The following is a 26,679-nucleotide window of genomic DNA, read 5'->3' as shown; positions in this document are numbered from 1 at the left end:
TCAATGATCTCAAGACAGCTGGGACCATAGTCACCAAGAAAACAATTGGTAACACACTACGCCATGAAGGACTGAAATCCTGCAGCACCCGCAAGGTCCGCTGCTCAAGAAAGCACATATACATGCCCGTCTGAAGTTTGCCAATGAACATCTGAATGATTCAGAGGACAACTGGGTGAAAGTGTTGTGGTCAGATGAGACCAAAATGGAGCTCTTTGACATCAACTCAACTCGCCGTGTTTGGAGGAGGAGGAATGCTGCCTATGACCCCAAGAACACCATCCCCACTGTCAAACATGGAGGTGGAAACATTATGCTTTGGGGGTGTTTTTCTGCTAAGGGGACAGGACAACTTCACCGCATCAAAGGGACGATGGACGGGGCCATGTACCGTCAAATCTTGGGTGAGAACCTCCTTCCCTCAGCCAGGGCATTGAAAATGGGTCGTGGATGGGTATTCCAGCATGACGATGACCCAAAACACACAGCCAAGGCAACAAAGGAGTGGCTCAAGAAGAAGCACATTAAGGTCCTGGAGTGGCCTAGCCAGTCTCCAGACCTTAATCCCATAGAAAATCTGTGGAGGGAGCTGAAGGTTCGAGTTGCCAAACGTCAGCCTCGAAACCTTAATGACTTGGAGAAGATCTGCAAAGAGGAGTGGGACAAAATCCCTCCTGAGATGTGTGCAAACCTGGTGGCCAACTACAAGAAACGTCTGACCTCTGTGATTGCCAACAAGGGTTTTGCCACCAAGTACTAAGTCATGTTTTGCAGAGGGGTCAAATACTTATTTCCCTCATTAAAATGCAAATCAATTTATAACATTTTTGACATGCGTTTTTCTGGATTTTCTTGTTGTTATTCTGTCTCTCACTGTTCAAATAAATCTACCATTAAAATTATAGAATGATCATTTCTTTGTCAGTGGGCAAACGTACAAAATCAGCAGGGGATCAAATACTTTTTTCCCTCACTGTATATATATATATATATATATATATATATATATATATATATATATATATATATTTCCATGTCAATGTAGCTTTCTAGTAGATGTATATTTTTTAAATCATTTCAGAGATTTATTAAATTAAAGAAATTAAAGATGTTTAGTTTTGCAACGCAGATTTCTATTATTCACGTAGAAACATTGTAATTATGTGTAATCTAAGTCATACTTTTTTTTCTGGCAAAGATATTTTGATTATTGATATCTGTAATTAAAACAAGTTTACAGTAAATATGTGGTAAACATGTAAGATTGTGTCTTGAAAAATGCTTATAAAAAAATACAGAAATATGATGTTGCCTCAGCTTATTTAAATAAATATAACAGAATTTTCCAAGTCGTTCCTAAAAAGTGGTTCTGATGAGGTTTTTTCTTTCATTCATTTAGTGCCAATTAATTAACAAGGGTCATTTCTGTTCACAGTTGTACATTATATGTATGAACTAGGCTTGCTCTAGTTTTGTTATATTAGACATGTGAAGTTAAAATTGTAAGTGCAAAATTGTTCCCTCTTATATTGGGCGATTCCAGAGCTTGTAGTCATGGATGAAAAATGGGGTGGGGGGGACCTGTTTGGACTGGGGAAAGGAAACTGGGTTAATAAATCGCATGTGCCCTGTATGGACTGGGGAGAAGAAAACCAGGTTAATAAAGTGTCATGTGCCTTGCAAAGATAATTGGGACAGAGAAGATATGCTGTGGCTGTTTTTATCGCTGAATCATAATATATAATGGGCACTATAGACAGAGCAATGAGAATAGTGGAAAAGAATTGTGATACATTGTTGCCACTATACTCTACTTTTAAAATGCTTGATAATCTGGCAGGAAAGGAAAACATATATTAATTAGTGCAGTGTTTTCTTTTGTTCATTCATAATCAAAATCTACAATTAATTATCCCATCGACAGAGCCTCATAACATTTTGACTTGGTAAATCATACAATCCATAGGCCTAAACATGTACCACATATAGATGGGTGAAGAATTAAAAGAAATCCTTAAAAATGAGTGGAGAAACATAATGAGTGCAGGTACTTCCAGCCAGGTGTAGTTCATAAAACAATTAAGCAGTTAAAGTCCTAACATGCTCTGTGGCATGTATAAAAATGCTGAGCAGGCCAAGCTGTTTTCCTTCCGTTTGGTTCAACATGGCAAGAGAAAAAGAACTCTGAATAGAGTTAATTATTAAAGCGCTGCAAGTGCCTCAGTCACAAAAACTGCTGTACTGGTTAGTATTTATATAGGGACAATGACTAAAGTGACAATTGAATTTAGATCAGTATAGTGTTGGAAACTGGTTGAAAAGGCACATTCAGTTACCCTGATGTTTGATGCATAAGGAAAAACAGAAGGGTGACGGTTTTCAGATGACTGACAATGTCAATGCAGTATGTGATCTGACAGGAATAGTCTGTTGACAGCTGCGTACAGAGTGATAATAATAATAATAATAATAATAATAATAATAATAATAATATTATAGGATGGCAGCGCATAAACAACAACAACAAAAAAAGATCAGTGGTAGAAAAACCACAGGCATTCGTCTACAGAGATATAGAGAAAGAGAATTTGAAATGAGTCATCCTTTACTATATATTTGGCAAGTGGGTGAATGGGTGTGACATACACCAAGAATAATACAGGTCTATATGCTTGACTCTTACATTAAACTGACAGTTATGAAACCCCTGATTAAAAATCCTGACCTTAACCCCTGTCGGCTGTCCAACAATAGGCTATCATCAAACCTGCCCTTTATTTCCAAGAGCCTAGAAAATGTTGTACAGATTTTACTTTAAGAATACTCGGGTTTTTTCACGCGGTATCACGTGATTCGTCACGTGTGATCATGGCTCTAGGGTTAGGGTTAGCAAAAAGTTTATATGCATACTTAAAAAAATAAATATACATACTAGATTTTTAAGTATGCGTGCCAAAATTTAAATATAAATACTTAAAAATCAGTTTGCAAAATAAATACAGATGTGGCCTTAAGAATGCGCATTTATCACGCGGTATCACGCGATTCGTCACGTGTGATCACGCTGTATACTGCAGGCACGGTTTTAAATTAATTTGTTGTGCTTCACACAATAACCACCAGGGGGCGCATGGAACAACATACTGTTGAACACAGTACAATAAAAATGAAATGTGTGGTTGAATGGTTCACATGAAAATATTATGTTTCTCATCAAAACTTATGATGAACCTAATTTAAACAAGTTTCTAATTACAAGATTGTGTAAAATATAAAGTGAGTGTAAGTTATGTGTGCTAGGATAGTGCTGTGGTAACATACAGGTTTGCTATACCCATGATGGGGGTTCGAGTCTCAGCTCAACTGACTGTTTTTTAAATAAGTGAGGGTTTTTTTCACTGTAGAAAGTTCATAGAGGTAACACTGAATGAATTCCATGTGAACAACACTGACTGGAGGCCCATGCCAATTAGAAAGATTCAAGTGATGGACTATTAGCAAGTTATTGTAATTCATCATATAATTCCAACAATTATTAAGGTTTTTTTCACTACTTAGCGGTCTTTTTATTTCAAGGATCTAATAAATTGCATATATAAAAGTGTCATGTTTGTGATTTTTAGGTTATTCGTCATTTAGTACAGCTTTTGACCATCAAATCAAAACAGACTTGTGATTTGATGGCATAATGCTTATTTATTTAGAAACAGAAGTAACTAAATACAAAAATGCTACTTTATATTTTAACTCCGATAGCGTGCTTTCAGTTTATGGACGCCCCATTTATGTTTTTGATGAGCTGCTGAGATATTCAAGACAACTATATGATATATTTTTGAATTTAATATATAAAATTGTTTTATTCACAAGTGTCATGTTTGTGATTTTTATTCATTATGTAGAATATTTAGATCAAGCAATGTCTGGAAATAGGTGCATTTGTATAGCCTACCGTTTAATTTTCCAGTTTAACTTTTATTTAACTGTAGATCAAAAAATAAACGAATGCTTTGTAACATTATTTTACAATGACATGAATTTTTATTTAAAGTTAGTGAAAGTACCACTAACTTTTTAAAACCTTTTTTTAGAAAAGGAATGCCGTTTGTTTAATTGGGCAATCCAGGGAGTAAAATGCATATGCTGTAGCTTCAATTTTTGGATTCACATGCAAATGTACTGGGCGATTAATAAGCAATTATTATCTTTAAGTAATCTTATCTTTTGGCTCATCAAATTGAAAGGGAGGAGCCGAAGCATAAAACTTGAAGAGTCATATAAATTATATCCAGGTCAAATAATTTGTACGTATTTGCAGTCTATGACATCGCAATGGAGGCGAAAGCATTTTACTCAAAGAGAAGCACTGTATTGGGGGGGACTGCCGAAAAAGTTGCAGGATTCAACCTCTTCAAAGATACAAAGAATTTCTTTGTTGCCAAACCCAATACTACATAAGCCCTAAGCGGCCATGTATTAATATTATTTTTCTTTGTCTTTATCCTTCCCGTAGCGAGTGTCCCGCAACTTGTATACATGGTATAATTTTTGGGTATTAAAAGAGTATCTTAGAGAGGCAGAGTCTCTCAGAAGTAACGATGGGCAGAGGTTCACCAATCTTTTTGGAGACGTGTTGCTGCCATCAAATTGAATATTACCTAATTTTTCCCTTAAAATTGTACATTTCCTCAGTTTAAACATGTAATATGTTTTCTGCGTTCTATAAAATATGAATAAAATATGGGTTTATGAGATTTGCAAATCATTGCATTCTTTTTTTATTGATATTTTATACATCTTTTATATGTTGATGCTGACAGTTGTCTTTCTCATTTTAAAAAAAATGATTTCTATTTAAATTTTGGCATGCATACTTATTTTTTATGGGGAAGCTCTACTTCTTTCATGGCTGCTAAAAACGTGGAGAACAGTACTGTTAACTGCATGTTTTATTAAATGCATATCTTCACACTGATATCATGGAAATGTGATTAAAACTATTTCATTGCACATGTTTCTGTTCCAAGGGTTTCATCCAAAAACTAGTTATTGGTTGGGTTCATAGGTCAAACCTTAGATGTTTACTATTCCTTATATGTCACTTTGAGCATCAAAATCATGCTGAAAGAATTCAATCATCTACGTATTTGTCCTGGTCAGAGACTCACAAGTCAGACTTTTAGCTAAACTATTAAGTGTTATGTTTTCAAGAGGTGGGAGAAAACTGGAGAACCTGTAGAAATCCCACACAGGCCCAGGAGGTACCGTGAAACTCTGCAAAAGTGACTACAGTTCAGCATTGAACCAACAACCTATGGAACATGAAGTAATAACACTACCATTATGTCAACTCACCACTGCAGCTGGAGCAAGTTAACGTTTAACTAGCTTACTGTATGGTTAAATTAACTAAGCAATGTTTTAAGTATGCATGCCAAAATTTAAATATACATACTTATGTAAATTTTATATTTATACTTATGTATATACATACATACTTTTAAACATAGGTACTTAAAAATCAGTTGGCAAATTAAATACTGTAGCACAGCACATAGAAATCATATTCATGAAATTTATCAGTCAGGATTTAGGCCTCTTCACAGCACTGAGAAAGCGCTCATTAAAGTAGTAAATTACCTACTACTTGCCTCTTGTCATATCACAGCAAACCAGTGACTACATTTCCCATCCTGCACTGCGGACTACAAACATGGCCGCCATGGACCGCAATTCCCAGAACACTCACCTTCATGCCAATCACGCACTCCTGCATCCAATTTACACTCACAATCACACCACACATATAAGAGACTGTTCAAACACTTATCTTTTGTGAAGTATACGTTAAGATACATTTTGTTTCTGATGTTACCAAGCCTTGATACCTTGTTTGTTCATTCTGGTTTTGGCTTTGTTCTTGTTTTCGGCCTCATCTTTTTGCCTTGCCTTGTTTGGACTGTTTCCCTGATCACCTATACTCTGCCTGTCTTTGTTTATTGATTTCTGCCTGATCCTTTGGACTTGTATTCTTGTATTAAACTACCTAACCTGCACTTGCTTCCGTCTCAGCCTACATTACATGACCGAATACTTTGTCGATAACATGGAAGCAGCAGGAAAGAGAAGGAGACATCATGCCAAGGTGATAAGGAACACCCAACCAAGACTCAACTCTATCAGGCTTCCTCAGTGGGTTGCCATGGATCCCCCAGAGCCTTATGATGGATTTTTCGGCTACCCTTAGTGTTTTCTGTTTGACTGGCAATTAAATTTTTTGATCCTGACGCACCCCAAGCCTGACCAGAGGCAGTGTCTTGGGTTCATACTCTCCTGGCTCGTTGGCCAAGCCCGCCAGTGGGTGAGCATCTGGCCCATACAGAATCCAAGGGTCTTCACAATATAACTCAGTTTGTGGGTCTACTGATAAAGGAGTTTGGGAGTCCAGAGTACAAACCCCCACCTGGATGAGCTTTTGGGGAGGGCAAGTCTCATGAATCAACCTGCGAGGCCATTCACCACCTACTACAAGATGACCTCCTCCCCAGAGCTCCAGTTGGAGGTCAACATGACGACCTCCTCTCCAGAGCCCCAACTTGAGACCCATGAGGTGGTCTCACCTGCAGAGCTCCAGCTGGAGGTCAACGTGGTGACCTCACCTCCAGAGCTCCAGCTGGAGGTCAACGTGGTGACCTCATCTCCAGAGCTCCAGCCTGAGATCAACGAAGCGACCTCCCAAGCCAAGTTCCCGTCCGAGGTCGAAGAGGCGGCCTCCCAAGCCACGTTCCCGTCCAAGGTCGAAGAGGCGGCCTCCCAAGCCACGTTAACGTCCGAGGTCGATGAGGTGGCCTCCGAAGCCACGTTAACGTCCGAGGTCGTCGAGGCGGGGCAGCCTCCCAAGCCACGTTCCCATCCAAGGTCGAAGAGGCGGCCTCCCAAGCCACGTTAATGTCCGAGGTCGATGAGGTGGCCTCCGAAGCCACGTTAACGTCCGAGGTCAAAGAGGCGGCCTCCCAAGCCACGTTAACGTCCGAGGTTGATGAGGTGGCCTCCCAAGCCACGTTAACGTCCGAGGTCGACGAGGCGGCCTCCCAAGCCACATTAACGTCCGAGGTTGACGAGGTGGCCTCTCATGCCAAGTTTCTGTCCGAGGTTGACAAGGCTGTACATACTGACACATGCTGACACAGCCAACCAAGTTCAGCCTGCAAAGTCGCTGGAGAATGCCGCTCAGCTTCTCTACATGACTGAGGATGCCGCTCAGCATCCCTATACAGCTGAGGATGCCACTCAGCCTCCCTGTTCAGCTGAGAAAGTTTCTCCGCCTCCCCGTGCAGCCAAGAGCTCCAGTTTGCTTCCCTACTCTGCCGTGGATGCCACTACGCCAGGGATCTATATAGACGTCGCTCCATTTTCCCATGCGGCTGAGGACGTCGCTCTGCCTTCCTGCTCAGCTGAGGAAGTCGCTCCACACTCAAGAAAGGCTGATGAGACGGCCCACCAAGTCAAGCCCCAGTCTAAAGCTGACGTCACAACTTCCCAAACCTGGGTCTCGCCTAATGACCCCGGCAAACCAGCCCCAGCCTCATGGCTGCTCCTTGGCTCCTTGAGAAACCTGCTACTTGTTGGACAATGCCTGCATTGGAACCTGAGGGGCTGTGTGAACATTTTGCTTGCATCCAATTTACACTCACAATCACACCACACATATAGGAAACCATTCAAACACTTATCTTTTGCAAAGTATACATTAAGTTACATTTTGTTTCTGCCGTTACCAAACCTTGATACCTTGTTTGTTGATTCTGGTTTTGGCTTTGTTCTTGTTTTCAACCTCGTCTTTTTGCCTTGGCTTGTTTGGATTGTTTGCCTGATTGCCTGACCTCTGCCTGTCTTCGGTTATTGATTTCTGCCTGATCCTTTGGACTTGAACTTCTTGTATTAAACTACCTAACCTGCACTTGCTTCCGTCTTGGCCTACATTACATGACACCTCTGATCAGGGTTGTGTCTCCTTGTTTGTGTTGCTTGACCTTAGTGCAGCTTTTGACACCACTGATCATATTATTCTCCTTGATCGACTAGAAAATGTTGTTGGAGTTAAGGGAATGGCTCTCTCCTGGCTCATGTCTTATTTGACTTATCGTTATCAGTTTGTAGACGTGAATGGTAACTTCTCTATGCATACTAAGGTAAAGTTTGGTGTTTCACAGGATTCTGTTTTAGGCCCACTGCTTTTTTCTCTGCATATGCTACTTCTGGGTCAACTTATTTATAAACATGGTATTAGCTTCCGCTGTAATGCTGATGACACACCATTGTATGTTTCAGCAAAGCCAGATGAGAGACACCAGCTTAATAAAGTTATGGAATGTGTGAAGGACATTAGACACTGGATGCTTAGTAACTTCCTTCAACTTAATTTCGACAAGACAAAAGTATTGTACTAAGATACATCATATTCAGAAATAAAAGACCTTGGTGTGATTATTGACACCAGTTTCTCAATTGAAACTCATATAGATAATACTACTAGGATATTTTTTTTTTATCTGAGAAATATTACTAAGATGAGAAATATAATGTCACTGCATGATACAGAAAAACTAGCTCATGCTTTTGTTACTCCTAGCTTGGATTATTGTAACACCTTGCTGTCTGGATGTAGGTGCATGAACAAGCTCCGATTAGTCCAGAATGCAGCAGCCAGAGTTCTTACTAGAACCAGACGATATGACCCCTATCGTATCCACACTGTAAATACTACTATTGACCTATAAAGCACTGAAAGGTCTCATGCTACAGTACCTGAACAAACTTCTGATCCGCCTATTATTATGCTCAGATTAAAAGGTACAGGCTCCCCCCTCCTTACCTTCTTGCTCTCCCTTTTAGTTATGCTGTCATAGCTGGTCTTGCTGGAGTCCCTGTTTTGCACACAATGGGCACAATGTACATTTTCTTTAACCATAACATGACAAGAGCATGTGGTCTCCATAGAAATGACTCTGATGCTCATAATCATAAGTTGCTCAAAAGTTTCTGTTTACATAATTGCACTTTTTGATTATAGAGTATACAATTATAGACAAGAAGTAATTTATATTCTTACTATCCTGTGTCACCTAGAGGAGCATGGTCTCCCCTTTGAGTCTGATTCCTTTGAAGGTTTCTACCTTGTGTCTTGGAGTTTTTCATTGCCACCATCACCTCTGGCTTTCTCATTAGGGATAAATAAATAATTTACACCCGGAATTTATATATTTCTGAATTGAATTGAATTGATGGGAGGTATCTCATCCAGGATGATCCCACCTCTATCCAAGGGTGGTTAAATGGTTTGGTGAGGATAAAGATGATGTAAATCATTTGCTATGGCCTTCAGACCCACCAGATTTCAACCCAACTAAATAGCAAAATAGCAATACCAAAGGAAGATTTTGGAGTGATTTCTTAGATAGTGCACTCTTTGGGAATAATGGTGCTCATCTTTCCGGTACAGTTTCCGAGACTTGTAGAATCTACACCAAGGTGCGTTTAAGCTGTTCTGATAACTCATGGTGCCCCAACACCTTACTAAGACACTTTACTTGGTCTTTTTTCCTTTAAATTGTCACATGCCGATACATATAGCATTTTTACTATACAAAGCAAAGGGTGCAACCTAACTAATACCAAACCTAAACTGTCAGTGTGATGATAAATCAAATAAAATGCATCCATCACAAGGCTAATAAATATTGGTATTATGTATAGTGATTACATTTTCTTGACATTCGGGCAGGTCCACTACACATGTACAGAATATCTTCAACTTTCCAGCTTAAAAAAAAAAAAAAAAAAACCTTGATGGGAATGGTTGCATGTAGTTTGACATTGTAAATGTAGAGGGCATCCTAGGCAGCTGCTTGTATTGTCTACATCAGGGATTCTCAAACTTTTTCAGCCAGGGACCCTTTCAAGTGGAAATTGAATGACACTGAACCCCTCAGCACAAATTTATAAACATAATACAACTATTCAAATATTAGGCTCATTATTTAAATGTGTACAATAATATTTGCCTCTTTTTTAGAAGCATAGATCATTTTTATTGCTGAAATTTCTACACACACATTAGATCCAAGTTAACATTATTCATAGGGTTACTTATTTTTGAGTAATTAAGGTTTGGATTAAACAGACTCAATTTAAGGGACCACTCCAACAGGTTAATAACTATAAGAACTCAATAATTAAATATAATAACTTTGATAATAATAGGTTATGATTTCCACCAGCATAACAAAATAATAATAAAAAAAGACCCTCTAGTTATGCTTCACAGACCTCTTGCTCCACTTCAAAGACCAATGATTTATGTCAAGGACTGGCCAGTGTAAATCAGAATTGAGCATTTAGAGTGAATAAGGCCAAAGGGGCTCAAATATTTTTTTTATGGCTGCTGTACTTTCATCACCAGGTTGGAGAGACACAAATCTGATTTTCTGCCTTAATGTGACACAGATCTGAATTTATAAGGAGTGTGTGGACATATATTCTAATCTTTTCAAATCAAACTTGAGCCATGTGGTAATAGATTGGCTACTTGTCTGATATTTGGCCATGCAACATGAAGGAGAACAATCAGATTGGAATTCATGTGGCTTTTCCTCAACGCACATGCACATATCACTGTTGCCATCATCATCCAGTTTCAGCTGTGAATATTCAGTGGAAGGAAGGAGAAATTCATGGTTTACTTGATATTAGCTAAAATGGACGAAAGCTACAACAAAATAGTGTTCCAAACAATTGACCAAGAAATCGATGTGCTCATGTGCAGATATGTGTTCAGATTAAAGACAGATATGTGTCAATTGCGGTCATAAACGTGAACTGTCAAGATTCAATCTGAATAAAAAACAAACAATTTTTTTTTAAAAACCTAATGTGATTATAACATAAATCTGTTTTTAAGGGATCCGTTTTTTGCGTTCACACTGTTCACACATGGAAAAAAAAAAACCCAGCTCTGTGAAACATTTACATAAGTTTTGGGTCTCTTCAGCAATAAACCTAATGTGAACGTGACCTAAATCTGATTTTAAAAGATCTGATTTTTACATTCATACTGCTCATACACAGGAAGAAAAAACCCCCCAGCTCTGTGACACATCTACATCAGTTTTGGGTCTCTTCAGCAATAAACCTAATGTGAATGTAACCTAAATCTGATTTTAAAAGAGACGATTTTTTACGTCAACACTGTTCACACAGAAAAAAAACCCTGATGAGTGATGCACTATTTTGGGTCATTGCAGCAAAAAACCTAATGTGAACCTGATCTAAATCTGATTTTAAAAGATCAGATTTTTACATTCACACTGTTCACACATACAGTAGGCATAACAGAGGAGAACGTCGTTAAGCGATCCGAAGTGAATCCAGATCCGCTTGGAGTCCAGTCCGAGTTTACCTTGAACCCGTGTGATTGGACCCGTAGCGCTTTGCTGACTCCGATGGCATTTCCTGTGTTCTCTGTGTAACAGCTGTGTGCGGCGGCAGCTGGATGCATCATTCCTGAACCGCTACATAGCTGCCTAACTTCACAACGCCTCCGTAATCGTCTTTCTCTATCTCTCTCCACGGAAAGCACAACGTTGTGTGTGTTTTGTTTTTGAACGCTGTGGATCGGTTTTATTCAGCTCAAATCTAGTCGTCAAGGGCGGGTGTGTTGTCGGTTGGCCACTTTTTTTTTTGGAGGACATCGCGGTTGTAGATGATCTCATATTTTAAACCGCCAGTGTTTACTTAAGACTAGCATTGTATTTGCTGGTTTGTTGAACGCTTGAATTCGAGATCCTCTTTACAGGATAGAGCCGTTTAGATTGAATGACGTGTGACAAGACGTTTTGTTAGTCTTCCAAACACTAGATAACTACAACTAGTTGTCTAGCTAACGTGTCAGTGACGGTAAATAAAGCGAAGTGTGCTCTCTCTCTCTCTCTCTCTCTCTCTCTCACTCTCTCTCTCTCTCTCTCACTCACTCACTCGACGACGGCGTGATGTGGGATGATGGAGTCTTTTGGGTATCATGTTAGCTAGTTTGCTAGCCTGCTAGCTCCGTTTCCATTTACAAGGGGCGAAGTTACAACACCAACATTGACGACACGGAAAAGGTAAGCTTAATCTTCAAGACATTTCGTGTGTAAAAAAACCGAGTAGATATCCATGCTAACGTTCAGACCCGAATTAAACTGTCATTTGGACGCATTTTAGGCAACAGTTGTGCCGTTTTCATGGACGGTTTATTTTTATATATATATATATATATATATTTTAAAGCAGCACTGGCCATCTCACATCGAAGGTGTTTACATTTAAACTCGGAAACGACTCGTATGTTTGTCATCTGCTTCTTAAAAGTGTTGTATTTGTTTTTCAGAGCAGTAACATTAGAGCTGTCAGTAGTATTAGGTCATGGTTTGGTTCTAAGACTGCTGCAGCCACGTTTCTGTCCGTCTGTCTGTCTGTCTCGGAAAGGCTCGATCAGAAATGTATCATTAAATCATCTCTATTTTGCAGTCGGATTTGTGAAAGAAAAAAAAAGGCTCCCGTTATCAGTCCGACAGTTCATTATCTCAAACTGGGACAAGTATTTATTTATTATTGTACTATATATCCTCAGTCCACCTCTGCAACAACACACTGGTTAGACTACGCCTAAGTTTAATTCTTTCATTTGGTGTGAAAAGGAGGACAGAGTAGATTTCAGTGCACATGAAAATCTGTATGTGTGGTGTATACAAAACTACATCACATCAAAGCTGTGTAAATATATCCTAAGCTGTGTGTGTGTGTGTGTGTGTGCTCTTTAGCTTCTTGTTTACTGATTGTGCCATGCCCTGATGACCTCAAAGTCAAAGTCATTCAGTCATTCATTAATAGGCTAGGTTTTTTTTAGTTAAACAGGATCTTTAGTGGAAGTGTATTGGGAAAGTGGTGCATCATATTTGAATCTCTCATCCTTGCTGTCAAAGCAGATTTGCTCAGTTCTTTTTCTTTATTCTTTCTCTCCAATCACCACCTCAATTCTCCTACACGCGCATGTGAGCTTAGCAGATGCCTCAAGTAGCAATGTACAGGTCTCCATGTTTTTGATACGATTCAGGTAATCTGGGTATCCTTGAGTTTCTTGTGACGTCACCCCGTATGATCGCTGCCATTTTGAGGACCTGATAGTGGGCTGACTACATGAGTGTTCTCTGTGCTTCATTAAGCAATGAAGTAATAGACGAATGCAATGGGCTACATACAGTGCATCTTCAACAAGCAGCAGTGCAGAGGATCGTCCCTGTCCCTGCCGTCCTGCTTCACAGCTATGTTGGCTAGCTAGCTGCGTTATGGGACAAAAGGGACATTTAATTCTTGCTATAATTATTCTTAGTTATTGCTAAAATTGATCTCCACCAACTGTCCCTGTAATGGTGACAAAGGGGTTTTTCTCCTTCTGATGAAACACTCTAGGATCATTTGCCCACAGGTAGCTTTTGTGCTCTTAAATGCTTTGAGGCAGTCTGTAGAATAGGGAAAGGGGTTGTGTAATATATATATATATATATATATATATATATATATATTATTTATATATATATTATTTATATATATATATATATTATTTATATATATATTATATATATATATATATATATATATATTATATATATTATATATATATCTTGATTAGGAAAACACAAAACTGGTTTTCTGCCTGTTTGCATGGGATCAGCAGTTTGGTAGAAAGTACATCCGGGTTGTTGGGAAGTACATCCGGGTTGTTGGGAAGTACATCCAGGTTGTTGGGAAGTACATCTGGGTTGTTGGGAAGTATGTTTGGGTTGTTGGGATGTACATACGGGTTGTTGGGAAGTACATACGGATCTCGGTCTTGTTTTAAGTAATGTTTATTCTCTTCTGAAGTAAGGCATGTCATTTTAGCCAAAAATTCGGTCCCAAATATGGCACCCGCAACAGAAAAATCATGTGACTGACATGCTGATACAGTAACCAAGCAAACTTTTGAAAAGTCTGTGGGCAAGTGCAAGATATGTGACATGTTGATCAGCATTAGAAGCATTTGCAGAATAAGAGCATTAAAACATTAAATCCCGTTCACAACTTCAGCCTAGTAATTGCCCAGTGCCAATTCTCAATATCAGATTGGTGCATTCATAGTATTTGTATCTTTGAAGAACAGTTGATTGGTCATATCAGGAAGTAAAGTATTTGCTGAGTGATTACAGCAGGTTTCTTCCTTTACTCAGTTGTGTAACCATACAATTATAACTACTTTTTATTAGATCACTGGAAAACCTGGTTCTAAGACCTGTATCTGATTTTTGCTTCAGTAAGCTCTACCAGCAAACTAGCTGGGATTGCATTTATTTTCACTTGATTTATTTTGTAACACTTCTGAGCACATTTGTTGTTAAAAAGCAGCTGTACAGAAATCCGGATTCATATTTAGATCCTTAATGCACAAGTCAAAGGTCACATTGGCAAGAGAATCTCTGATAAGGCATGAGGAAGAAACTGTGAGAGGAACCAAATACAAAAGGGGAACTCATGCTTTTCTGGGTGACACGAAATAGAGAGATTATAAATCATTATAGTATACAGGTGTACTGAACATTAATGTTAAGCAGTGTATTGAAACAATGCTTAGTGTGGGAATAAGAGTCCTGGGATGAGCACAGGACAGTTTTCATGATTACAGCAGTAGTTCTTAGAATGTAAACACTTGGTATTTCCAGCCCACCATTACCTAAATTCTGTAGAACTGACTTGCTTTGCTAAATACTGTACACACCAATGTCATACCCTTCACCATGCTGTAATATTTTCATACATCCTCAAGTCTGATTCTCTTGAAAGATTGTCATAAGACGGTGCATCAGTTTGTCCCGTCATTGCGTAACACAAGCTGATGGGAAATATGACCTTTCATTTTCCACTCATGTTATAAGTCTATTGAGATTTTGACCTCTTTAGACTATCATCATTCCTTTTTTGCGCATTTTCCGTCGCAGAAATTCAGCAATAATCGGAGTACCAGCTCAATTCATTCAACCGAAACATGGGACTGGGCAGCACTACTTTCCTGGTGGAAGTTTCATAATAAAGAATTGGTGGAGTTATTTATCATTTATATTTACTACAGTAATTTAGTGTTTGATCTGAGATGTAGGCTAACTATCATACCGAAGTCCAGGTACTGTGAAGTTAGTCAAATGTGTTGTGTATATTTTAAGAATGTAGTGCATGCTGCTTGATTTTTGCGAGCTTCCTAAAGTTGACGGTTTATAAAATCATTTAGTTTTGTATTGTCGGTATGTTTGGTGAAAGCATTTAAGATGTTAATTATTAAGCATTGCTAAGTAAGTAGGAACAAAATGCCTTAATACATGGTGTTCTTGCACTGCTATGAGTCTCTCTGGAATGGCAAAAGTCTAAAAATGAATTTAAAGTCAGTGCTGTTAGGTTGGATTTGGTGCAAGTTTTTTCTGCTCAGATTGAGACCTCAGCCTTAGGCTGTGCTTGAAGGTATAAGGACTTGCTCCTTGTAACCAAAAGATGAATTTGCACGGGGAAGGGCTGAGCAGCACGAGTGACGTTACAAAACTGGCACGCTGTAATGTCAACGTCAAAGTGACGTTGCTTGTGATACTTTTACCAGAAAATCTTGCAAATCGCTAAAAGCGGCATACTGATGCTTTAAAGTCTATTTTTTCTATTATTATTATTGTTGCTCTTTCTAAATCGGTACATTTGCAAAGTTTTTGAGATTGCTCCTTTTCATTCTAAATAAATATACTACAACATTTTTTTTATTTGACTGTTTATAGGTTGGTTACTTTTAAAAAGTTGACTTGGTTTGAGTCATGGTTTTGAATGAAGGTAGAGCGTTAATGTTTTAAGGTGTATTTTTAGGTTGCTGTTTTGTGGGTGAAGGCGAAGGCTGCTAAACCGCTTTACTGGAGTGTGACAGCTGACAGGAGCTCTCTGTCCATCTCTCTGAGTGCTGCTTGCTACAAATGGTGCTTTTCTCATCTCATTAAACCAATCCAGCCTAGTGCACAGTGTTAAATCGACACTCGGCTGAAGCTTTTTCTATGGTGTAATCCTTGCTCATAGTGCCACTCTGCCTTTTCCAAATTTAAACTCTAGTTCTGTAACAGTAATCATGCTGAGAATCTTCACACTTTCAGAGAAAATACGAGGCAGTAGCTCAGCAGACGTTGTAACACCCTGTTACTCTAAACTAGGGATTAGGACAGCACTGTAAATTACTTCTTAATGTTTAGGTTTGGCCTCCACTATTAGTTATGAAAGACTTCAGCAAGTGTGAGCAGTGTGCCCATTGCATCATTATTAAACCAGGATGGATTTGAACTAATCACTAGCGTTCCTTGAGAGTGAATCATCTGAAACTTATTGTCCGGTTGCTACTAATAAGCCAATTATCTAACGTGGTTATCATTTTTATGCTGTTTATATGGTTGAACTTGAAGCAAAGCCATTGGAATAAACACGCGCACATACATCTATACTGTTGCAGTTTAGTTAAGATCAGTTTAGACTGGATCACAGTGTTCTACACTCTCTCAGATTGGTGTGGTCTTGTCATCTTTGTGAGAATAGATGACGTTAAGAGGCAAGTAATGAAATGCCCGAGCAACTGCCTTCACTGTCACTGAGGTCCATCGCCAATCTGCTTCCCTCACCTTCTCTTATTCACTGCCTACTGAAACCAGGAAGAGAAGGCGTTTGAGTTTCTGCCTTATGCTGAGATTTAAAATAGATTATATAGTGAATCAACAACCAGCAGTTAGTTTAGTGCCTGAATAAAGCCAGATAGAATAAACCAATAGTGTGTGCTATAACTATAATGTACAATAAAATATAAGTATAATAATAATAAAACACAAATTTTTCATCTTAACATGATTTCCTATAGTTGTGGGTTTGAATCCCATGTCCGCCCTGTGTGCACGGAGTTAGTATGTCCTCCCGGTGCTTTCGTTGGTTTCCTCTGGGTACTCCAGTTTCCTCTCGCAGTCCAATGACATGCGTTGTAGGCTGATTGGCATTTCTACTTTGTCCATAGTGTGTGAATGTTTGTGTGATTGTGCCCTGTGATATGTTGGCAGAGTGTCTCCGCGCCTTGTGCCCCGAGTTCCCAGGTGTAGGCTCCAGGCTCCCCACGTCTGTGTAGGACAAGTGGTACAGAAAATGTAAGCTCAGTGATAAGCTCATGCATTGGTTTGAATAGACTGGTGGTTTGCTAAATGGCAAACTTAAATGAAAATAAAAAGACGTCTGAATAATCATCCAGAAATTAGATTTAAGGTTAGGTTTTCAGATTTGTTTAATAAGGATGCCAAAAATATCAAGAAATAAGGTCCATGTGGAATGGAAAGGGAACACCGTGAGAACTTTGAGCATTTTTTTTTCCACTTTAAGCACATCAGTGCAATTAAAACTTGTTTATGTGTGAGTAGGAGGATAAAATGGGTCATGCTGTGTGTGCGGGTGCTGTGTGTGTGGGGGGGGGGGGGGGGGTCATGTGTGTGCGTGCTTGCTTGTGTGTGTGTGTGTGTGTGTGTGTGTACCTACATGTGAGTCTGTCTTCACACGATGTGTTTGTGTATAAGAAACATTATTTTCCTGAGAAAATATTTGTATAGGCAAAAATGAAAGTAAATAAGGGCCTTGTTTATCCTGCATCACGCTGCCTTTCTTTTACAGGCTGCATGCTATAAGAGTATTCCTAATCCTGTCTAAATAAAAAACATTCAAGATTTTTTAACTAGGAACATTGTGTGCATTAGGTTGTTTCTCTTAAAGTTTGTCCTGGTCATGGTGTGGGCCTGTAGCTTTGGGAAGCAGGAGAACGCCCTGCCCTAATTTCCCGCTGCTCTGTGTGCAGTACAGTCTCGGGACTGTGTGTGTGTGTGTGTGTGTGTGTGTGTGTGTGTGTGTGTGCGCTGCAGTAATGCAGTGTGCGCACTATTCCACGTCACCAAGACTCAAACAAAAAGATGTGACATGAAGTCCCCTATAAAAACCTCTACTGATAAGATTCCAGCTTTGAAGCCTGATCATGAATATTTTTTGCTAAGGTGTTAAACAGTGTAAAATCAGTTCAATGTGAAATACATGAAGCAAAGCAAATTTTAAATGGTAAATGATTCCAGTGTAGGTAAAGAGTAATGGAAGCTAGTTTGAGTAAATGAGTGGAAAATACTCCATGCCTGTTCTAAAGTAATACTAAATTATTGACCTTGAAAGGTTTTCTGACATTTATGATGTTTGTGTTTCTCAGAATCAGTTCCAGTTAACGGAGGGGTGAGGAGGGCCTGTTGAATTCCCTTTTTTCAGTTCTTTCTTTTGCTTGCATGTTCTCAGATGTGAAGGAGGTTGCAGTCATTTTGTATTTTAGTTTCTTACTGTATTTTAGACAAAAAATAAGTTCATTAGCTAGCCAACCGGGCAAGTGGAAGCTCCAGTGTGCTGCCCAGCCCCATGTTCATTCATATATATATATATATATATATATATATATATATATATATATATATATATATATATATATATATATTATAGATTCTGTGGGCATTATCTGAGGTCTGAGCTGGTTTGTTCAGCTTGGCCAGAGACTGAACCTCAGCATGAATGTGGAATCCCTCAGAGATTAAGATTTGTAGAGCTGTAATTTGTCCCACTGGACCTGTCAAAGTACAAACACTCAATACGTTTACATGGACAACAATAATCCGATATTAACCCGATTAAGATGATACTCTGATTAAGAAACTAGCATGTGAACAGTGATTATTGCTGACCTTAATCCAGCTAAAGTCATACTCGAAGTAAACACAAATTGAATTAAGACATGTGGAGTATTCCTGTTTTAGTCGCATTATTGAAGTGCATTACAGACATGTTCACACCTTAATCACACTATTAACCGTGTGTGGGAGTTTTCACCGCATTTTGCTACAGGACACGTACACACACGGCAGTGCTCAACCATTTGACAGCAAACAAGATAGCACGTCTGCGTCTGAAACCGCGTACTTAGCTGCTGGGTAAATGCGTGGTTTCGGAAGCAGCCTATGGCTTCAAGCAGTCGTCTATTTGCATGTATAGCATGACAAATAATTAACTGCACTTGAAGCTTTCGTAAAATTAAAAATGAAACACCCAAAACTGTATATGGTACCATAACAAAGACCAACTGTATGTCGATACGTGAAATTCTGGAGGGAACATCGGACGGCGTGGAGTGGGGATGTAATGACGTGTGGCGTTAATCGATCTCTTTTCTAGAACATGTAAAACAGGACCATGAAAGGAATATTCTAAAAGTGACTCATGTAAACACCTTAATCACAACATTTTCTTATTCAGAATAAGGTCAATAATTATATTACTGCTGTCCATGTAAATGTAGTCATAGTCGCTGTGTGCTACGGTAAGAGACTAGAGAATATTCAAATCCCAACCATTATTCAATTATAGCTGACACATTAGACAATGGAAATGTGACATTCTTTCCCCTTGGTTGCCTTTATTCAAAACTGGCCTTGTCTGTATCGGGGGGGGGGGTTTAGTCACTTAACCATTTCCGTTAGTAGTTTGTCAGAAATTTGTCTTTGATTGGCTTAAGATCATGTGTAGGTTTGTTGGAGTTGCTATTTCTAGGGCTGACTCCTTCCGATATTTGATGTCATCACATTTTCCCAGAAGACAAAATCTCAGTGTGTATATATATATATATATATATATATATATATATATATATATATATATATATATATATATATATATGTGTATATAAAACCCCAATAATAGTAACATAGTTATTTATAGTGATCATCAGCAGTACTGCTGAGTGGTTGCAGACCCAGGGCTTTGATTTACTGCAGTGTCCTCAGCCCAAGCACCTGCTGCTGATTTGCTGCATTAAGATATATAAAACCATCACCTCTAGAAAGCAGACAAAGCTCCCTAATGTTCTTCCACTTGAAATTAGGCACAGTAATCAAGGAGCTCTTGGTGCCTAATGGCTGTGTAGTGGGGCCTGGACTCAAGGCTGCTCATTAGTAGAAAGGGTCCTCTAACAGTAACACACACACACACACACACACACACACACACACAAACACACACACACACAAAGACAGACATACAAATAACAGCCTGTCTTTAGCTGATCCAGTGGTCACATACAGGGTAGATGGGACTGCTCTAACCTGGGTTGAAAAAGGTTCCAGTTCTCCCGGGCCTTCCCAGGTTGTATTGACCTTGGAAACGAGCACACACTGTGTAAACAAACCATTCTAGCCCTCTCTAGGGGCACGCCTCTCTACTGTTGGCAAGGAGAGAGAGAGAGAGAGAGAGTGAGTGAGTGTGTGTGTGTGTGTGTGTGTGTGTGTGTGTGTGTGTGTGTGTTTATAAAATAACTTCCCACGCCTAGACGTGGAGATCAGGAGGGTCAGATTTACTTTTCAGCGGAGTTGAAGAGCTAAATTCAGCATCCAGCATTTCACCAAACATTAATGAGTGTTTTTGCTTCAGTTTTCACTTTTCTGCCTGATTTTAAAGAATAGTACAGCATCAAATCTTTGTTACTTCTACTTAACATAATCCTCATAATCTCCGTATGAAGTTCTGCCCTGCTATCTCTTGTTCTAAACTTCAGCTCAGCTGCTCATTTTTAACGTCTATCAGATTTTTGACTGACAGTGATCAACAGCTTATCCTTGATATATCATTTTCCTTTATTTATCCTACTTCTGTTTTAAAAATAAATAAAAATAAAGAAAGCTGGTCCTAATTTTACGAGAATGGGTTACCCGTTGAGCTTTAACACCTCTTCATCCTTATGTCTTCTTGGAGCTTTTTAGTAAAGTGCATTTTCATTAAGCTTTTTTGTAATGATGTTTATTGTATTAGGGTTTCACAGTGGAATTAGTGCAGGGTGCTCTTGTGCTTTTCTTTGCCTGTGCTCGTCTCCACAGGCTGAAGTACATGGCTCGGGGTCACGGTGTCATTCAGGTGAGTATATTGACTCGTGCCACGGTGCTGTTGAATTCTTGAATCTGATTGGTCAGGAGGCGCTGATTAATTTCCTATAACAGCAGCTCTGACAATAGTACCATCTGCAAGGCAAATCACAGGTTGATATTAAAGTACTTGTTCGAACACATTATCGTTTCTATAGTAACCGTACATTCACAGAGACTTGTATGGTGAAAATGCCACACAATCTAATCCTAATAATAAACGGTTTAAAATGTGTAATTTAACAAAGGACAAGCTCTAAGGAGATTATTTGTTTAACATTATTGGGAGGAGTCTCCGGTGTCCGCCACAGGAAAGTCTTCAGGACAGAGGAATTTCCACGTTCCAGTTTTGTGTTTTTTGTCTTAACTTATAGAAACGGAAAAAATAGACATGTGGAACATAATATAACAGGAGCTAACTTGCCTCACAGATGTTTTACAGCAGAGGTTCTCAACCTTTTGTAACCAAAGTCCCCCCAGGCCTCCCCTGTCATGTGATATGCCCCCCCCCCCCATTTTGGAGGAGACCATGATTATCTATCTATCTATCTATCTATAATTTTGATAGATAGAGAGAGAGAGAGATTTTTTTTGTTTGTGTTTTTGTACTTCTTCAAATTACCTTTCATAACTTTTATGATTTTTAAAAAATAACTTTTATGACTTTTATAAAACTATATAACGGACAGGTATAGAACATGAATGATCAAAAGTGTTTCTGAACACTATAACTACTTTGAACAAGAGAACTAGGCTGTAATAACGTGTACTATTTTACATGTAAATGCATTCCATTCGTCTAAAAACATTCGCATACGAATTATTCAAATTGGGACAAAGGGCGTGTCTTGTTAGCCATGACATTGTTAAATCTCCAGCTCTCAGCCTCTCACTGAATAGAGCAGACGCAGAGAGAGGAACGCAAGACCTCGTGCTTGCAGGGCAGTACTGGAGACATTTGGAAAGTTGATAAGATTTGTCCAAAAAGTCGCTAGATTTGTCGCTAGGGTCTTTTTTTTTTTTTTTTTTGGCAAAAAAGTTGCTAAAAGGGTCTGAAAAGTTGGCAACACTGGTCTGCACTGACAGCTAGATAAAAGGCAAGCTAAACTCTGCCTCTTCCCAGCAAAAAGAAAATACAGAGGGAGAGGGAACATGGGGTTTTTCATTCACGGACATTATATTTCAAAAGCAATAAAATACACCATGTACCCAAATGATGCCCTGTCTGTGTTTTTTGTTTTTCTTGAAAACAATTTGCATCAACCTTGGGATAGTAAAAGTATCTCAGTTTTCCATCAGGCCATCCGAACAATGATTACTATGATAACAATGACACTACGTGCTTGTGTTTTATTCCTTACGGGAAAAGTGATTTCAGTCCATTATGCAGTGCCTCTAATAGCTCACAAACTTGTATTGTTAGGCTACTCTGACCAGGTATCTCTTTTACTTAAGAATTTGAATGCACTATGTGTTTGCATAAGGTGTGTTTTATTAGGCTTTTTATTTTAAGGAATAGTCAGTGAATTTGGTGTTAACTGCAGTTATCATTTTCATGTTTATTATTACAAAATGACCCACAGCACATATTTCACCTCCTGCCAGTGTTCTCTCATTCCCTGAATGTTAGTATAATGATGGCAGATTTGTCCTGAGTGGTTGGCTGCTGTTGGTGCACAGTGTGTTTATTTTTTTCTTCCTATGAGCAGATATTGACTGCTGCCAGAATGTGAGGAGATCTTCACCAAACATTATAAAAAAGGACTAAAAATGCATAAAAAGTGCAGGTGTGGGTGTGTAAACATTTGCATGAATCAGATCCTGTTGCTGTAAAGTCAGTGTTTCCTCCCTTTCCAAATAACTCACAAAATTTCAGCGTCCGCATCTTCCTTTAAGGAGAATCTTTGGCCTGCTAAACTTGAGTGAGCCTGTGTCAGGTCCAGGAGATGCTTTACATATAAAATCCTATACAAATAAGACTAGACTTTCTAGACTTTCCTGTCTGCTGAGCAGCAATTCTTAGAGACCTGTTAACCTTTTTATTTGTTTTCAAGAACAGAAGACCCAATACCATACTGACCAGCTGATAGAACGCAGTCTGGGTAAGGTGTCATTCACCTTCCTCACAATAAAGTCTTAAATGTAGAAAGGAGTAAGAGAGAGTTGACAAATTTTACGAGTTTCTTGTGATGTCCTAAGGACTGGTCTCATGTCTAACATTACCTTTAGTTGCAGGTGGTTTTGAATCCACTTTTGTGATGCTAATGATTTGTTTTAACTTGGACTAAATCCTTTACTCCAACAGTTCTTAACCTTTTTTGCGAGTGCGACCCAATTTTAAGAATGTTTCACGATTACCCTCCCCCGCAACCTCTGCAGACTACACACTCTGCAGGATGGGAGGGCTTTGAGAGAGGATGCGAGGTGGTCCAGTCATGGCTCAGTAGGGCTGAGGAAAAGACGCAAACTTATCTTCAACCATGAGTCTGACTCCATGAGAATGACCTATAGACCATGAGCCTATACTTGTTCTTCGGGTTCAGCAGCGCTGAAAAACCAGCATCACAGAGAAAGGTCAATGCGAATGGGAGAGGTTCTCAGTGTTTGGTTTGCATGGATATCCAAAAATCTGCCAGTGGCTTCTCTGTGAACCTCTGTTTTACAATCGTTTTCACACGACCCTCCTGCTAACGCTTTGGACTGCCAGTTTACGAATCCCTGCTTTACTCGTATTCAGGCTGTGTGGCTGTTTGCTTCCACTGCTTTTACCCACTGTTTTTTTTTTTGTTTTGTTTTTTTGGGCAGAGCATAAGAGTGTTTGCCATATTATCTGGAAATCACAACTTCAAATCCCATCAACACGACAGCCATCTTCAACCAGGAAACCAAGACAGCAAAACTGGCCATGCTGTCTGGGTGAGAGTGAGGTTATTTTCTCTCTCTCTTTCTCCTTCTCTCTCTCCCCTGCCAATCACTGTGACACTAGCCAGTTGTAGGCTCATGTATGCAGAAGAGGGTAGGTGGCGCACTCCCTCGAGTGTGTTATGCTGTCCTATAACCTGAGCAGCAGTTCAAAAAGACAAGGTGGTTACACATGTCTTGGGAGGTAGCCATGAATCTGCTAGACCTGGATCCTCTCTGATTGTTAGCTGTCAACAGCTAGGTAGTGGGAGGGAATTGAAAAATTGATAAATTTCAAATACAGTTTTTTTTCAGGTGACCCATTTCTTTGGTGGTTGTTGTAGGGCAACAGGCAGAATTCATAATTTTGCAGGCATACCCACAAACTGGTAATAATAATGATTATTAAAGTAAAGTAAATTCTTATATAGACACTGCTGATTACTTACACTCTCTCTTAATGTGCCATTACTTAGGTGACTCGTGTTCACCTCACTAATTTAGGTTAGCTGTACTCAATTGTTGTCATGCTTCCTTTGAGAAATGGTGGGCTTTTTAAAGACTCAGACACAGACCAGTCTCATCGTTAAGCTTGTTGAATGGGAGATTCGCCTCTGCCAATAGACTAAATAAAAGGGGCAGGCCAACAGAGTGCAGGTTTCCATTCACTGCATTTATCTGCTATCAGTTGGAAACATGTTGACACTCCGTATAAGGAATCGATTCTCCAGAGTGAGGTTTGTGTACATAGCCTGGTGTTCTAAGGAGTGGCAGATGTTGCTGCTAATCATTGACTGACTATGCAAACATGATTTACAGTCTGTTTATTGTGGACAATTAAATTTCCATAAGTGTGGTAAAGTGTTATAATTGTGCCCAGCAAGTATATGTATCTTTCCAAAAGGATAATGAGAGATCTCAGTGTCTGCTCATGTGTTCATTCTTCATTTATTGTGCTTAAATACAGCGACAGAACTTTCACAGCTGTATCTGGAAAGCAAATATGCAAGATCTCTTATCTCCTGAATTAAAGAGCTATGCTTCATTAGGGAGTGTGCCTCTATGTTGTGATGGACTGACTCATTAGTAATGAACGTTTCTGAACATGTCCACTTTCAGAAATATGTACTTGCTCCGATTTCTTTTGCTTGAAGTGCTGGTTGAAAGAAGCACTCTCACATCATTAATAGGTGTGAAAGTGTGTTCTTGTACGTGGTTGGTCAGGCACACTTCCCAAGAGGAAGCAGAACTGATGGAATAGATCAGAGTGAAAAATGGAGCAGGACATAAAAGACACTTTTACACCAGAGCTGAATGGTTTACAGCTGCCGCCTCGGACTCATGAGCTGAGTTAGAGTTTTCTTTTTCCATTTTGTATGCTGCTCAATCAAAATAGAATATTTACATGAAATCTTATTAACCTATTGAATGGTATTTCTAAAGATAACTATATGGAAGCCACCAGGCAAAAAACACACACAAAAATGTATCTCCAGACATAAGTTTGATACTGTTGGATATGTTTAAAGACTCTAAATGCAACTACTATGCAGACATCACTCATTAATGTATTTAAATCAGTTTTGAGGAAGACATATAGGCTGTAGGAAACCTGATAGTCTTTGTACGGTTTAATAAGATGAGCTGCTTGCTTCATTCATTCATTCATTCATTCATTCAGGCAGCACCTCATATGTCCTCACTGCACATTTTACCATCCATCCATCCATTTTTCCACATCGCTTATCATGCGGTCACAGGGAGCCTGGAGCCTATTCCAGGGAACGCTGGGCACAAGGTTGGGGACACCTGTGGGTGGAGTGCCAACCGATTACAGGGCACAATTGCACACCCATTCACACACTACAGACAGTTTGGAAATGCCAATCAGCCTATAACTACAACCAGAGTTCCTGGAGGAATCCCCCGAAGCATAGGGAGAACATGCAAGCTCCTCCACACAGAATGGAGGCAGGATTTGAACCCCCAATCCTGGAGGTCCGAGGCAAACATGCTAACCTCTAAGCCACTGCGCATTTTATTTTCATTCTTATTTTCTTTTTGTCATTCTAAACTGAGAGACAGACTTGTTCTGTCTGAATCCTGCATGGCAATGTTTTGCTGTATGCTGGTGACTGTGTATAACTTTTAGCAACCAACCTGAGTGCTGTCGGGGGAGGGGGATGGTTCACCAGAGTCCAAAGCCAAAGCATATTGATTATCTTTGAATCAGTGGTGGCAGGACAAATATAACATTATATCACTGGGAAAGGGCAGTAAAGATCAAAAGCCTGAAACACTGCATTTTATTTGAACCCTACAGACCAGACTGGCCATGTTTAAAGGGCGGTTAATGCCGCCATTCCTGTCCTTTCTGTATTCTTTGAGGGCAGAATGAGCTGGCTTCAGTCACTGCTTTACCTACATTTTGTAGCTCCTCTTTCTGAAGTAGTACTAGTGGAACAATGCTTTTATGCACTAACCCATCTTAATCCTCTATACCATGAATTCCTCATGCAAAAGAGCAAAAAGCAACATTGTACAGTAGTTGTGTGTGAATTGTTGAGAGAGTTGGGACTGGAAACGGTTGCAGATGTTTTTACTCTCATGAAGTTCTCTTGACAAAAAAAAAAAAAAGATGATACATTTCAGGACAACTAATATG

General features: G+C 39.3%; 1 protein-coding gene across 3 annotated transcripts in view; it reads left to right on the top strand.

Moving 5' to 3' along the window:
• The first annotated feature begins 11,495 nt into the window (after positions 1 to 11,495).
• The window catches only part of osbpl5 (oxysterol binding protein-like 5), a 41,051-nt gene continuing 25,867 nt past the window's right edge, over positions 11,496 to 26,679 (top strand). The window contains exons 1-2 of one of the 3 annotated variants that reach the window (XM_053641223.1): positions 11,496 to 12,161; positions 23,919 to 24,029. The gene's annotated coding sequence lies outside the window, so the exon portion shown is untranslated. The remainder of the gene's footprint in view (positions 12,162 to 23,918; positions 24,030 to 26,679) is intronic. The other 2 variants (XM_053641222.1, XM_053641224.1) reach the window with 2 other exon arrangements.

This window comes from Ictalurus furcatus, chromosome 14 (genome assembly GCF_023375685.1).
Source record: "Ictalurus furcatus strain D&B chromosome 14, Billie_1.0, whole genome shotgun sequence".
In the NCBI taxonomy this organism is placed as follows: domain Eukaryota; kingdom Metazoa; phylum Chordata; class Actinopteri; order Siluriformes; family Ictaluridae; genus Ictalurus; species Ictalurus furcatus.
Note: the sequence above shows the minus strand (reverse complement) of the source record. Positions and strands in the feature narration are given on the sequence as shown.